Source organism: Lithobates pipiens, unplaced genomic scaffold (genome assembly GCF_037356315.1).
Source record: "Lithobates pipiens isolate NorthernLeopardFrog02 unplaced genomic scaffold, aLitPip1_a1.2 Scaffold_28, whole genome shotgun sequence".
Classification (NCBI taxonomy): Eukaryota; Metazoa; Chordata; class Amphibia; order Anura; family Ranidae; genus Lithobates; species Lithobates pipiens.
The window spans coordinates 157,555,604-157,572,187 of NW_027507789.1; the positions used below are offsets into that span (position 1 = coordinate 157,555,604).

Consider the following 16,584-nt stretch of genomic DNA (forward strand, 5'->3'; position numbering starts at 1 on the left):
CATCATTATTATCATCTTCCCATTAAAAAAAAAAAAAAACAACAAAAAAAAAAATCACCATTTGCTTTTTACACCCCAAGCTGTTATGGCTCCAAAGCCAGCGTCACCACTGAAGGATTATGCTAATGACAGACGTGGACACAGGGCCTAGGAAGGTAGCAGAGACTTCTGCTGCTCAATTAGGTGCCAGTCTATGCTAATAGACCGTTTGATCTCACCTACATACAGCCTGCTTCTTCTTCTTTTTTTTTGTAATCTAGTTGTTCTCAGTTTAACCCCTGCGCTGCCAGGGAAGGCCACCAGCACCTTCCCTTACCCTGCCAGGCAAGATCACATGGGGTGGCAAGGGTTAATGGACAGTGCCTGTCACCCTTCCTCTACTTTGGAATATGGAAATGATTGCTTGGTTATAACTAGGGTGGCATGTGTCACTCAGCTCTCCAGGACTGGGGGGGGGTGACTGCAGACATGAATGTGGGGCTGCAGGCACTGGTGGTGTGTTGAAGGAATGGCAGGGGTAGGGGTGAGGATTGGGGAGCAGCAACACAAAATAAAAATAAAAAATAGGCCCAAGGGAAAGCTACAGGTTTCTGGCTGCTGCTGGATTTCAGTTGGGAAGAGTTTTCAAAGTTTAGTTGTCCTGTTCAAATCCTAAACTGGATATTACTAAAGTTTGCCACGCACATTACAATCTGATTGCACAATCTCCTTTAGATCTATCAGCAAGTGTGTAGTAGTGCAAGGGCCTGCTTGATTGGATCATATAGGTAATCCCAAATATTACACAGTTTTGGTAGTTGAATGTACATTATATTTTTTAAATGTACAATCAACTGCCAAAACTGTGTAATATTTGGGATATTGATTTATGAAATAATTCAATGCCACGTGGGATTTAATATACTGTATAATTCAGTGCCACGTGGGATTTATGATATAATTCAGTGCCACGTGGGATTTATGATATAATTCGGTGCCACATGGAATGTAATATATAAATGAATGCCACATGGGATATAATATATAATTCAATGCCACATGGGATTTATTATATAATTCAATGCCACATGGGATATAATATATTATTCAGTGCCACGTGGTATATAATATATAATTCAATGTCACATGGGAAGCATTATACTGTATAATTCAGCACCACGTGGGATTTATGGTATAATTCAGTGTCACATGGGATATAATATATACTTTTGTGGCACGTGGGATTTATTATATAATTTGATGCCACATGGGATATAATATATCATTCAGTGCCACATTGTATATAATATATAATTCAATGTCACGTGGGAAACATTATACTGCATAATTCAGCACCACGTGGGATTTATGGTATAATTCAGTGCCACATGGGATATAATACATAATTCAGTGCCACATGGGATATAATATATAATTTAGTGCCACGTGGGATTTATTATATAATTCAGTGCCACATTGGATAATATATAATATATAATTATGTGCCACGTGGGATATAATATAGAATTTATTGCCACGTGGGATTTCTTTTATATTATTCAATGCCAGGTGGAATACTATTGTTATATTTGTTCAGTTGTTATATAATTCAGTGGCACATGGGATATAGTATATATAATTCAAGGACAGGTGGGATTTATTATATAATTCAGTGTCATATGGGATATAATATATAATTCAATGCTACATGGGATTTAATATATAATTCAATGCCACATGGCATTTTGATATATAATTTAATGACGCATGGCATATAATATACTGTATAATTCAGCACCATGTGAGATTTATGAAATAAATCATTGTCACATGGGATATAATATATAATTCAGTGCCACGTGGGCTTTATTATATAATTCAATGCCACATGGGATATCATATACTGTATAAGTCAGCGCCACATGAGATTTATTCAGTGCCACGTAGGATACAATACATAATTCAGTGCCACGTGGGATTTATTATATAATTTTGTGCCACGTGGGATTTATTATATAATTCAGTGCCACATTGGATAATATATAATATATGATTATGTGCCACGTGGGATATAATATAGAATTCATTGCCACGTGGGATTTTTTTTATATTATTCAATGCCAGGTGGAATACTAGTATTATATATTTAGTTACCTCTTGGTATTTATTATATAATTCAATGCCATGTGGGATATAATATATAATTCAATGCCACATGGGATATAATATACTGTATAATTTAGCGCCACTTGGGATTTATGTTATAATTCAGTGCCACGTGGAATAAAATATATAATTCAATACCATGTGGGATATAATATTTAATTCAATGCCACATGGGATATAATATACTGTATAAGTCAGCGCCACATGAGATTTATGATATAATTCAGTGCCACATAGGATACAATATATAATTCAGTGCCACGTGGGATTTATTATATAATTTAGTGCCACGTGGGATTTATTATATAATTCTGTTCCACAAAGCATATAATACATAATTCAATGTCACATTGGATATAATATATAATTCAGTGTCACGTGGGATATAATATAGAATTTATTGCCACAAGTTTTTTTTTATATTATTCAATGGCAGGTAGAATAATAGTATTATATAATTCGTTACCTCTTGATATATATTACATAATTCAATGCCACGTGGGATATAATATATAATTCAATGCCACATGGGATAAAATATACTGTATAATTTAGCACCACTTGGGATTTATGTTATAATTCAGTGCCACGTTGAATAAAATATATAATTCAATACCATGTGGGATATAATATTTAATTCAATGCCACATGGGATATAATATACTGTATAAGTCAGCGCCACATGAGATTTATGATATAATTCAGTGCCACATAGGATACAGTATATAGTTCAGTGTCACGTGGGATTTATTATATAATTTAGTGCCACGTGGGATTTATTATATAATTCTGTTCCACAAAGCATATAATACATAATTCAATGCCACATGGGATATAATATAAAATTCAATGCCACGTGGGATATAATGTATAATTTAATGCCATGTGGGATTTATTATATAATTCAATACCAGATCGGATATAGTATTATATAATTCACTACCTCTTGGGATATAATAGATAATTTAATAATATATAATGGCAAGCTAACATGTGAAATACAGTATTCTATAATCCAAACCTACAAATGATAAAATATATATAGTTTAATGCCACGTCAGACATATTATATAATTCAATGCCACATGTGATATAATATATATTTTAATGTCATGTGGTATATAATATAGAATGCAATGCCACATGGGATGTAAATGTGGCAGGCAAGAGAGTAGTTGATGAGTATCTCCAGACAAAACTTTTTTGTTTCTTTTTGGATTGAGTAGGAAATATTTATGAACCCGGTCATTTTTTTTTTCTGCTGTGTCAAGTTAAGTAGATTTCTCCTTATTTTCTGTCCTGGAGACACAGCAGGAAGTGTGTAAAAATCTCTTCAACTAGTCAGCAGATAAAAATAATGTAACTGCTAACTTTTATTAAAAGGAGACTTACCTGTCCAAATATCCAGCATCGTCCTCACCCGGGCCAGTTCTTCTCTGGTCTTTGGGGTCCCTGGCGCTGGCTTGTTTAGTGTGGCTTTCTCATTGCGGATGTGTGAGCTCCACTGCACTGCACTGCACTGCACTGCACTGAAGGTTGTGGGCAGGGAGGGGGAGGGAACTGAACTTCCAGTGGTATCGCCTAGGCAATCTGAGTGGGAGTGAGTACCTAACAAAATGAAGTACCCACCCCCCCCCCCCCCCACACAAAAGCAAGTACCCGCTCCCCCCCCCCCAACAAAAGGAAGTACCCGCTCTCTCCCCCCCCCCAGAAAAAAGTGTTAGAGGAGGGTGGGAGGAGGACATAAAGTGTAACTTCCTTTTTTTTTTAACCTCAATGCTCCAACCTCCAACTGGGTGCCCTTCATCTCTGGACACTTACCCGAGTCACCAATCAATTGCTGTCAAAGTTGCAGCACTGCTCTGCTCTCTTCCTGGTCTCACAGAGGACACTGAGAGCAGTGGGAGCCATAGACTCCTGCTGCTGTCAGTCAAATCATGTGAAGAGGCAGTAGGGGGTGTGGTTTTCTGGTGCTGTGTGTGTCTGTGGATGCACACAGCCTAGCTAGGGAGTGTGCCCACATGGGTGCCCTCTTAGCACACAGCTTGCTGAGGGGGCACTCGCAGCAAGGGGAAGAAGGCATTGCCAGTGGGGGACTTTCAAAGAGGAGATAGAGAAACGCTCTGTGCAATATCATTGCACTGAACAGGTAAGTATAACATATTTTTTTTATTTTAATTGAAAAAATATTTTACTATTACAGTAAATGTATTTTTTTTACGTTTTGGATAGCGTGGAGAGGGATTAGGCCACCTGTCAGGCTTTTATTTCAGTTTGTGCCCCCAGAAATTGGAAGGAATTTCCTCTCACATCCTGTTTTGGCTATGGGCCAGGAAATTAATAAAAATCTCCCCAATAGGACTCAGATGCTAATAAAAAAATGGACATGAGTTATAATTCTTCCTTATTCTATCCAAAAATGGAAAAAAAAAGTTTTGTGTTTCAATCTACTTTAAGATAGCCATAAACATAAAGATTGTCAGCAGGTACCCCATGCATGCTAAATAGCAAGGATGAACAAATCTCCTGCTGCCAGGTATTGTATTCTGACAGTCAGCACCAGCGCCTGTCAGAACGCCCAAACAGTGTCTGCAGCTGATTGGCTGCAGTCATTGCTTGGCTGACCTTTTTTTTTCTGATTTCTCAAAGTTTGTCAAGCAAGGTGGTGATAGCAGGGCCACCCATGGTTCAAATTTTAACCAATTCAGAGGAATCTGCTGAAATTGAAATAATGTCTGGCCAGTTTTAGACAGCTATCACTCCTAAACATGTGTCCTTATCAAAGATTTCCCATCACTTCCTGATCTGGTGAAAACCATAACATTTTGGTTTTCCCATCACTCTCTGTTTTGGTGACAATGATCACCAAGACAAATGGAGAGGGTGAATATCCCTAACAGAGGCATAGACAGCAATAAAAGCCTGGCGGGGGTGCCAACCAGTGGCGGCTGGTGTTTTTTTATTTGGGGGGGGTTGCAAACAGCCAGCCCACCCCCCAGATGACAGTTAGGACATCAAAGCCCCAAACTTACCCCTTCTAATAAGTGGGCAGACAGGCGGGCAGCTTTGTTCTTCCTCCTGTGGTGTGGATCACAGCGGCTTCTGCCATGCATCCCCCTCCTCCTATGTGTCCAATAGGATCGCCTGACCTTTCAGCCAATCGGCAAATGGGTATCAGACCCCGCTTCCTGATTGGCAAAGAGGCGATTCAGTGTTAGAAAAGTGAATATTCATTTTCTTTTCTTACACACCTGGCAATGCTCTGTGCCACGAGTCCACTCTATTTTGAAGCCTATTAGAGCCTATGACTATTCAGGTGCTTAAAAAAAACACCCCCCCCCCCGCCGCTGTAATTCATGTGCCCGGCATCCTGAAAGGCGCCAGACGTCTGAATAGAGGGTGGCCGCGGCAGCCATAGATAGATACATGCTATGCATGAATCTATTAATCATATAGGGGGTGGCGTGGACAGTGGGGGCGGCGCCCGTGCGCCCTTAATGGATTGGTGGCCCCTGGTGACAACCCTACTCAACACCATTCAAAGACTACATAACGTTTTAATGTACAGACATAGAAACAGATTGGATAAAATAGGTTTTATGGAGGATGTGTAGGCAGCGTATAATAAAACAGGACAACCTGTTACCTGTTTGGATCCAATTTAACCTACAATCTGTGCTGGTATACCAGAGGATTTGAGCAGCACAGTGGCTAAGTGGTTAGCAGTTCCGCCTGGCAGCACTAAGGTAGCTGGATGTAATCCCAACCATGGCACTACCTGCCTGAAGTTTGCATGTTCTTTTTCCAAACACATGTTGGTAGGTTAATTGGCTCCTATTTAAACTGGCCCTAGTATGTGTGTGTATGAATATGAGTTAGAGACCTTAGATTGCAAGCTCCTTGAGGGCAGGGACTGATGTGAATGCACAATCTATATAGTATGTAAAGAACTGTGTAAGTTTTAAGCACTATATAAGTGCCTGTAGTAAATACATAAATAGAGAGAAAATTAATTTATTACTTACCTACAGGAGAAATAAAAAAAAAATAAAAAAGGTTGTGCTTGCGGATGATTGAAGTGATCACAAAGCTAAGTGAGCATTCATTAGGTAGAGTGAACCCCAACGTCTAATCACTCATAATAAAATCTCTGCCTGAAATTCTGTATATGTAGTTTTTCTAATTATTACAGCTATCATGCCTATATATTATCTTGCTAATGTTCACTTCGCAAAGCTGTGCAAACTCTGAAAACCCAATGATGTGCGAAAAAATAAAAATAAACAATTTGCTTGCGCATGACTGGATGATAGAAGTAAATGATCAGCTTAGTGAATGTCACTTTTTAGAGTGAACATTAAGTTCTAAACCTTTGTTTTTTTTTAAATGACACTAACAAACATGGTATATGTACCTGCTCTGTGCAATCATTTTGCACAGAGCAGCCCCGATCCTCTTCTTCTGGGGTCCTCCGCCGGCGCTCCAGGCCCGGTTTTTTCCATGGCTCCCCCCCCTGTGTGTGCCCACTCCCGAGTCCAGTTGCTGCATCCATTGACACAGACAGTGGGAATTGGCCACACCGCCACGCTCCCTTGTCACAGCATTTGATTGAAAGCAGCAGGAGCCAATCGCTCACTCTGATATCAAGCTGCCCAATGAGGCGCTGCACTCATGCGCATTGCTGGATCGGATCGAGCTCAGGTCAGAAAAATAAGGGAGAGCGCCTTGGATTTCGGAGCTGCAGCACAGAAGGTTTTTCACCTTCATACATATATAACGCATTAAGATTAAAAACCTTTAAAAACCTTTACAACCACTTTAAGTTTAGTAAATCAACCTCTGTAAATTAGGGCAGGATCTTCTGTTTAATAAGCTATTTCTACCGTTATTTACCTTTCCTTGTACAACATCAATAAATATGGCTGAAGTGTAGATATTAAAATAAATAAATAAGTTAAAAAAAAATTAAAAAAATACACACACACAGATATATATATATATATATATTTAAATATATATAGATATATATATATATCTATATATACTGTATATATATAGATATATTTAGATATAGCTATCTATCTATCTATCTATCTATCTATCTATCTATCTATCTATCTATCTATCTATCTATCTATAGATAGATAGATAGATCCTTCTTTTAGAGCAGACACTAGATGATCTCTTTATTACCTTGAAGGCAGCTTTTCTAATCAGATTGCCCAGGGTAGCTAACTGCTCCTCAGAGGTGGGGAATTCCCTGCCTCCAAGGAGCAGTTGGCTGGTAGTTTTTTTTTTTTGGGGGGGGGGGGGGGTGACTAGAAACTGGCACTGGCTGAAAAGCAATAGCTAAAAATCAGAAAAATACTGAAACCACATCAAATGCAGCCACTGTGCCATCAATTGCAGCCACTGTGCCCATCAAATGCAGCCACTGTGCCCATCATATGCAGCCACTGCACCCCATCAAATGCAGCCACTGTGCCCATCAAATGCAACCACTGTGCCTATTAAATGTAGCCACTGTGGCCATCAGATGCAGCCTCTGTGTCCGTGAAATGCAGCCACTGTGTCCATCAAATGCAACCACTGTGCCCATGAAATGCAGCCACTGTGCTCATCATATGCAGCCTCTGTGCCCATGAAATGCAGCTTCTGTGCCCATCAATTGCAGCCACTGTGCCCATCAACTGCATCTACTGTGCCCATCATATGCATCCACTGTGCCCCATCAAATGCAGCCACTGTGCCCATCAAATGCAACCACTGTGCCTATTAAATGTAGCCACTGTGGCCATCAGATGCAGCTTCTGTGCCCATCATATGCAGCCACTTTGCCCATGAAATGCAGCCTCTGTGTCCATCAAATGCAACCTCTGTGCCCATGAAATGAAGCCACTGTGCCCATCATATGCAGCCTCTGTGCCATTGAAATGCAGCCTCTGTGCCCATCAATTGCAGCTACAGTGCCCATCATATGTAGCCACTGTGTCCCATCAATTTCAGCCTCTGTGCCCATCATATGCAGCCACTGTGCCCATCATATGCAGCCACTGTGTCCCATCAATTTCAGCCTCTGTGCCCATCATATGCAGCCACTGTGCCCCCCCACCCACTCGCTGTCTGACCCCACTTACCCCATTTTAGTGGCGGGTTAGGCAACAGGCGATGACAGGCAGCTGTGGGGTGGGTAGCGTGGGTCAGGCGATGGCTCCTGTGTCCTCCGTGCGTCTCTTCTTTGCTTCTGCTAGCTGGCCAATGGGATCACCTGTGCCTTCAGCCAATAAGGTGACCGGTATTAGACCCATGCCTCCTGATTGGCAGAGAGGCGGTCCAGTGTTAGAAAAGCAAATTTTCATTTGCTTTTGTAACACGCCTGGGTGGACTGCAAGCGCAATGTTCTGCAATCCAAGTCCACTTATTTGAAGCCTATTAGAGCCTATGGCTCTAATCAGGTGCTTCAAAAAAACACCCCCGCCGCTGGAATTCAGGCACTCGGTGTCCAAAAAGGGGTCGGACTCCCGAATATGGGATGGCAGAGGCAGCCATGGATAGATTCATGCAATGCAATGCATGAATTTATCTAATTGTCATATAGGGGACAGCGTGGTAAAGGGGGTGGTGCCCGTGTGCCCCTAATGGATGGGCCGCCCCTGCTCCAGGCAACCTATAGCAACAAGAGCTTTACTCAATCTAGCTGCCGAAACCTGGAATAGGTGATTTATCGCATACGTATATATAATTGGTGATTTGAGATAAGCAATAGCAGCCTGATTGGCATGTCCAAGGGTAGCTTAAGACCCCTTTCCCAATGGCAGCATTTTTTTGGTGCTACAGTGCAAAAAATAGCACCTTGTATAGCGCCTAAAAAAAGCGGCTCCTTTCACTCCAGTGAGAAAGCCCGAGGGCTTTCCCACTGGAGCGGTGCGCTGGCAGGGCATCAAAAAAAGTCCTGCCGGCAGCTTCTTTGGAGTGGTGAAGGAGCGGTGAACTCACCGCTCCTCCCCATTGAAATAAATGGGGCAGCGCTGCGATATCGCAAGTAAAAATACGATCCGGGAGCGTTTTGCGGGCGGATTTAAACCCTCCCCGCTAGCGGCTAAAACCGCCCGGCTAGTGGCCAAATAGCGCCGCTAAAAAGACTGTAAAGTGGCACTAAAAATAGCTCCGCTTTACTGCCAATGCCCTAGGCGGCGCAGTGTGAAATGGGTCTTAGGTATAACTAAAGGCAAAGTTTTGGAGTGGAGATGAGCTTGATTAAAACACTGTTTTTTTATTGCTGACTGTACCCTCATCAGGGAGATTTCTACTCTCTACTTGTCCTGTTTACCATTATCATTGAAAGTGAAAATAAAAGAAAGTTACACATTTTTTGCCCCAGAAAAGTCAAAGCGGGGAAATCTTCCAATGGGGACCTGGGGGATCCCAATGGATACTATTAATTTGCAGGGATTTTCTCTCACTTTCTGTTTGGCTATGGGACAAGAAATTAATTGAAATCTCCCCAATGGGACACGGATGGCAACAAAAAACTGTCAGGGGTTATAACCCTTCCTTACTCTATCCAAAATGAAAAAAAAAGTTTTGCCTATAGTTCTACTTTAAAGTGGAAGTTTCACTCCAAATATGAACTTTTCTCCACTGCAGCACTCCCCCTTCATTAGCTACAAAAGTAAATTTTTCACTCTGGCCCACCCTCTGCCTCCATTCTTGCCTAGGCGAGAATGACATGTGCTTGCCTGATCCTGCTGCCTCCTGGGATATCTCTTCACATATACCAGGAGGCTGTAGAAAGTGATACAATGATAGATATAGATACAAGGATATATATGTAAACAAGACCATTTATGAAACATATCAAATATCAGAAATGCCAAAACACTAAATAAATCTATGTTATATATGATGCCAACATATAATGTTTTATACGGTTCACTAACACAGTACAATTTATTTACTTAAAGAGTAAAACCTGTTTACTTAAAAGTAAATGTTCACCGAATTTAGTAAACAAGTTTAAGTTGTGTTCACTCCACTCAGGACCGTTACAAGGGGGGGGGGGGGGGGGGGAAGGGGAAGATGCCCTGGGCGGAGCAATTTATTGTAGGAAGGAGGGCGCAGTGCTGGTAGTGTGCTGCTAAAACTTTCCGAGCAACAAGTGACTGACTACCGCAGAGCTGCGCCTGCTTGCAAAGATGTGCCGTGTGCACTCCTGCACCTGGCACAAACAGAGGACCCGGTCTTCCCTTCCCTGTCAGGTGGAGCAATCTCTGCCCGACAGGCGTTTCCGAGTCCCGGCGATGCGTGATGTCACCAAGAGGCTGGCCGGGAGGCAAGAGGGGAGAGGATTATAGAGAGCTGCCGGTGTCTTGTCTAATAACGTCCTCCATCGGATAGTGTCCGCTGTGTACTGCGCATGCGCAGTACACAGCAACACAGATTCCGAAAATTGCCGAGGATGAACGGCGCCTGCGCCGTGAGTCCAGGTTCTATCCCCACTATCCAAGTGGACATAGAGTAGGAATAAAAAAGAGCCGAGCGCAGCGAGGCCGAGCCCGAAGCGTGGCAAGCGAAGCTCGCCCGCGAGGGGCCCTTTAATACTCACAACCCTGTGTCCGCTTGGATGGTGGGGCTACCACCTCCACTCACAGCGCAGGCGCCGTTCAGCTTCGGAAATTTTCCGAAGCTTCGTCTGCTCCGTACTGCGCATGCGCAGTACGGGCGGACGCTATATGATGGCCGGACACTATACGGCAGAACACCAGGCAGTGCAGTGAGCGTGAGAGGAGGAACCAACCAAGCAGTGAGTACAAAAAGTATGCAGATGGGCATCTACCAATGAATTAGCTAACTCTGGTGGTGGTGGTGGGAGAGTGAGAGTAATAATTTTCCAATGGTATTTTTAATATGCAGCATGAGGGGGTTCATGTATTGCCACTGGTCACTAATGCATTAATGACGAGTGTCAGTTAATTAATCCCTTTGTGCTGCATTAGTGGCACCAGTATCAGTGTTTATTAACCCCTTCATGCTGCAGCATAACACTGACACCTAGAAGAAAAGAAGGCTGGGTGGCCGCACTCCTGTGCAATTTCTTTATTCAAGTAAGAGATACAAAGGGAGTGCGGCCATCCAGCCTTCTTTTCTTCTAAGTATCTGTTTGCATACAGGGCTTGCACCCTCCATGTGGGATAGAGGCTTTTTGGGGCAACAGGGTAAGAGAAACTGAATTAGAGTATGTCTACTTGGATGGTGGGGCTAGAAGCTGGACTCATGGCGCAGGCGCCGTTCATCCTCGGCTATTTTCGGAATCTGTGTGTGCTGTGTACTGCGGACACTATCCGATGGGGGACTGTATATGATAAGACACTGGCACTGACTCCACTCAACTAATTTTATGTAAGCAAATGATTGGGTATTCAAAGTGAACACCGCTTCTCCTCACTTACTAACATTCAATTTATAAGTGGGCATTCACTTACCTGTATGAAGAGCTTCTGCTTTAGTAAATCAAGTCCAGTTGAGTTGTAGCCTCCATTGTCCTGTAGTAGATTTTTTAGTACAGTGCCTAAAGCCTAGTACACACCACAAAAAACTGACAGCTCCGGTTGGAGCCACTGTACTAACGATCCAACGTTAGTACAGCAATCTACCCCAATGTTCTATTGTGTTCTAACAGGGTGACATCCCCCCTCCCCCCGCCAGAACACTCTGGTCAGAACTCTCTGCCATTGGCTGAGAGAGCTAATCGGGAGCCAGTCGGCTGCCGGATTTCCAGCATGCTCGCCCAACAGAAGGCAGCCATATGGCCGGCTTCTGTCAGACCGGCTGACATACACACAGGCCAAATGTCGGACGGTTTTGTTTTTCAGCCCGTGTACTAGGCTTAAACCTGGGCAATTCACACTTAGGATATGATGAAAAAATAAATATATTATCAGAAATTTTAGTAAGTGAGAAACAAATGCCTAAAGGATCCATTGATAGCAACAGCTGAAGTTATGTGCAACCCTGGACTTTTCCTTTACAAACTCAGCTCTGCCCTACATCCAGTGTAGCCCTGTGACTTCCTAAATTTGATGAGCAGCCTCATTAAACAATAGGGATAATAGAGTAACCATACCATATTATCTCAGGAAAAATTGAAATTTACATGTAACTATTGCTGCCGACATCTCTGTATCCATTGATCATTCTGACATTAAATTTCACTGAACAGTGCACCTGATTATACATTTTATTATTATTATTAGTAGTAGTAGTAGTATACAGGATTTATATAGCACCAACAGTTTGCGTAACGCTTTACAATCTAAAGGTAGACAGTACAGTTACAATATATTAAAATACAAGAGGGTTAAGAGGGTCCTGCTCATGATCAGTTTGAATTGCACAAGCAACACATTCCCCTTACTTGTAGAGGAATGCATAATGTCTTTTCTTACATAATTCCACCTATGCCACCCCTTTCTGTCACACAGTCAATGATTTCTTCTCCAACAAAACAACACTATGGCCTTGAGTCCCAATAGCCTTCCCACACACTGTGGGTATGTAAATGGCTCTTGGGAGATGTAGTTCTGGAGCCATGCCTATGTCAGTAGCAACTGTGCTCCCAGAAGCTGCCCTTCAAGAATATTACAAGGGTGGCCCTCCAGCTGTTGTAGAACTACAAGTCCCATGAGGCATTGCAAGGCTGACAGTTATAAGCATGGTTCCCAAAGGCAGAGGCATAATGGGACTTGTAGTTCCGCAACAGCTGGAGGGCCACACGCTGAGCACCCATGCTCTAAGGGGAAGAAGGAGGTTCGGGTAAAAATTTTAGTCATGCCTTTACATGTCTTTTATTATTTCGCACAGCGACCACAATCAAGGCGGTTCTCTTCCACTACTGCTGAGCCATTTTACTGTAATGCTGTGAATAGCATATCATTTATTTTCCTGCTCTTTGGTGCTCTGACCAAACACACAGCTGTACCAGAGTCAGAGGGTCTCACCCCACTCCCAGTTTATACGGTCCTTTAGGTAAGTTCACACTTACCCACTTTACTGCAAAAAGAATGAAGCCTTTCAAGTAGAAGTCCTGTTTATAACTATGCACTCATTCACATATAAGTGTGTTTTTCTGCCCCAGCCTATTGCCTATAAATATAGATCACTGTGCTGTGCAATTGTAGGTAATGGTACAGATATCTACTGTTAAAGTGGTAGTAAAGTCTTTTTCCTTTATTTATACTTAATAATAAGACTTACTTGTAGGCAGTGGTGGCCCATCCATTAGGAGCGCACGGGTGCCGCCTACACCTGTCCATGCGTCCAGCCCCCTAATCTACATGCAGGGCGCCAGATGCATAGATTCTAATGGGGGGTTTTAAGCAAGTGATTAGAGCCAGAGGGTGGGCTCGGGGCACAGAGCCCACCCAGTTGTGTGACAATAGCTAATGAATATTCGATATTATCACACTGATTCTCCTCCTGGCCAATCTGGAAATGGGTCATGAGACCCGTTTCCTGATTTGCCGAAAGGAGAAGCCATCCTATTGGCCTAAGAGGAGGAGACGTTTGGCCGAGGAGGCGCATGGGAGCTGGGACATCGAGGAGATTAAGGGGGGAGGAAAACCCAATGCTTAAAGCTCAGTTCAGCCAAAAGGGGAAGTTCCGCTTTAAGGCCCCCTCCCTGGCGCCTGTTTGTGAAATGGAGCTTTTGAGGAGGGGGGGCGGAGCAGATACCCGCTCCCACTTCTGTTTTGGTCGTCTTAGGAGATTGAAAGCGGAAGTTCTCCTTTCCAAAGTCTTCTGGGACACATGACAGTTCCCAGAAGACTTCGGGACCCGTCACAGAGTTCAGTGCCATGTGCGCATGCACAGTGGGCACCTGGCTGTGAAGCCAGAAGCTGTCAGAGACGGGTGCCCAGAGTGAAAATGCCCATACCACCGAGGCAGGACACAGTGTGAAAACTGCTGGGGTGAGTGCACCGCTTGATCCTGGGACAGGTGAGTGGCTGTTTATTAACCCCTTCCCAACCGCCTCACACAAATATACTGCGGCAGAAGGGCAGGTACAGGCAGATTAACATACCTGTATGTGGCCCTTTAAGAGGCAGCTTGTGGGCACGCGTGCGCCCGCCGGGAGCATGTGACCATAATTACGGGTCCCGCGGACTCGATGTCCGCGAAGATACCTGCGATCGTCTCGCGGTGAGGAAGAACGGGGAGATGCTAATGTAAACAAGTGTCACTGATCAGCTCTCCCTGTAATCGTGATTGGTGATCAGTGACGTGTCACACACAGCCCCTCCCCCCACAGTTAGAATCACTCCCAAGGACACACTTAATCCCCTAAAACCCCACCTAGTGGTTAACCCCTTCACTGCCAGTCACATTTACAATCAATGCATTTTTATAGCACTAATCTCTGTATAAATGTGAATGGTCCCAAAATCGCGCCAAAAGTGTCCGATGTGTCCGCCATAATGTCGTAGTCACAATAAAAATCGCTGATCACCACCATTACTAGTAAAAAAAAAGATCAGTAAAAATGCCATTAAAACTATCCCCTATTTCGTAGACGTTATAACTTTTGCGCAAACCAATCAATACAGGCTTATTGCAATTTTTTTTACCAAAATATGTAGAAGAATAAATGAAAAAAAAGTCCTGCGCAAATTATGCCAAAATAATAAAGTCCAGAAATTGCTAAGTGCAAAAAACCGTGTAAAAAAATTAATGTAAGTGTAAATAAATAGTCCATATATTCCTAAACATTCACATGATTTATTTACACTTACATTGATTTTTTTACACCGTTTTTTGCACTTAGCAATCTCTGGACTTTATTTGCACGTGCACTTTGTGATTATTTATTACTGTTTATATTTGGTTTTATTGATTTATTTTTAGAGTTCCCCCCTTTTATGTAGAAGAATACATATCGGCCTAAACTGAGCAAAAAATTAAAATTTTATATGTTTTTTGGGGATATTTATTATGGCAAAAAGTCAAAAATAATGTGTGTTTTCAAAATTGTCACTATTTTTTTGTTTATAGCGCAAAAAATAAAAACCGTAAAGGTGATCAAATACCACCAAAAGAAAGCTCTATTTGTGGGGAAAAAAAAGGACATTCTTGTTTGGGAGCCACGTCGCACGACCACGCAACTGTCAGTTAAAGCGACACAGTGCCGAATCGCAAAAAGTGCTCTGGTCTTTGGCCAGCCAAATGGTCCGTGGCTGAAGTGGTTAAAAGTCAACAGCTACAGTTTTTGTAGTTGCTAATTTATAATAAACACAAAAATGTCTGGAACTCCTCTTTAATATACCCTGGAAAAAAAAAAACTGTTGTGTAAACATCCTGATTAAATATTTATTTATACAAATTATATTTATAAAACATATCAAAGATTAGTTTGTAAACTTGTAAACATGAAACAAAACTAGACAAAAGCTGTTTCAGTGGGGGAGATTTACTAAACCTGGTGCAGTCAGAATCTGGTGTAGCTGTGCACGGTAGCCAATCAGCTTCTAACTTCAGCTTGTTCAATTAAGTTTTGTCAATAAAACCTGGGAGCTGATTGGTTTCTATGCAGAGCTGCACCAGGTTTTGCATTATCCATTTTTCGTAAATAACCCCAAGTGTGTCTTTAATTCTTCTTTACTGCACAGCTCATAGTAATCATTAGGCCTTATTGACACAGCAGCAAAAAAAATAAATAATTAAAACTGTTTCTTATTTAAGAATCTGAACGCAGCTGCATTGTTTTTAATGGAGACATTCATACAGGTGTGTAAACATCCACTGCCTTCAGATCTGTAACGCAAAATCCAAAAATCTGCATATACACGTATATCACTGATAAAAAGAACAGGACAATTTTAATGCATTCAAAAAGGATCTCTTTAATGATCATTTATGCAAGAAAGTTTGCTTCTTGCCTAATGATCAGTAAATTTTTCACGGCGGAGTTACGACTATGTGAATGAGGCCTTATATATAAGGACCCAGGGCCTAATTTATGAAAAAGTCAGTGAAGCGGTGTCTATAGCACACAGTTGGGATTCACTTATCACATCCTTCTACAACTGAGGATTTCTCATCTGCTTTCAAATTTTCAAAATGATTAAAAAACATTTCAAAATAATAAAAAAAAAAAAAACTTGTACAACCGAGGACTCCTTCTCATCTGTTTTCACATTTTCAAAATGATTAAAAAACATTTCAAAATAATAAAAAAAAAATACTAGTACAACCGAAGACTCCTTCTCGTATGTTTTCAAATTTTCAAAATTATTAAAAAAACATTTCAAAATAATTTTAAAACATACTTGTACAACCGAGGACTCCTTCTCATTTGTTTTCAAATTTCCAAAATTATTAAAAAACATTTCAAAATAATAAAAAAAAATGCTTGTACAACTGAGGACTCCTTCTCATCTGTTTTCA

The 16,584-nt window shown here is 41.8% G+C and overlaps 1 protein-coding gene across 6 annotated transcripts in view; it reads right to left on the reverse strand.

Annotated features, from left to right (window-relative positions):
* Positions 1-16,584, reverse strand: part of HOXB3 (homeobox B3) — an 81,340-nt gene that overhangs the window by 9,426 nt on the left and 55,330 nt on the right. The gene's annotated exons all lie outside the window — the stretch shown is intronic.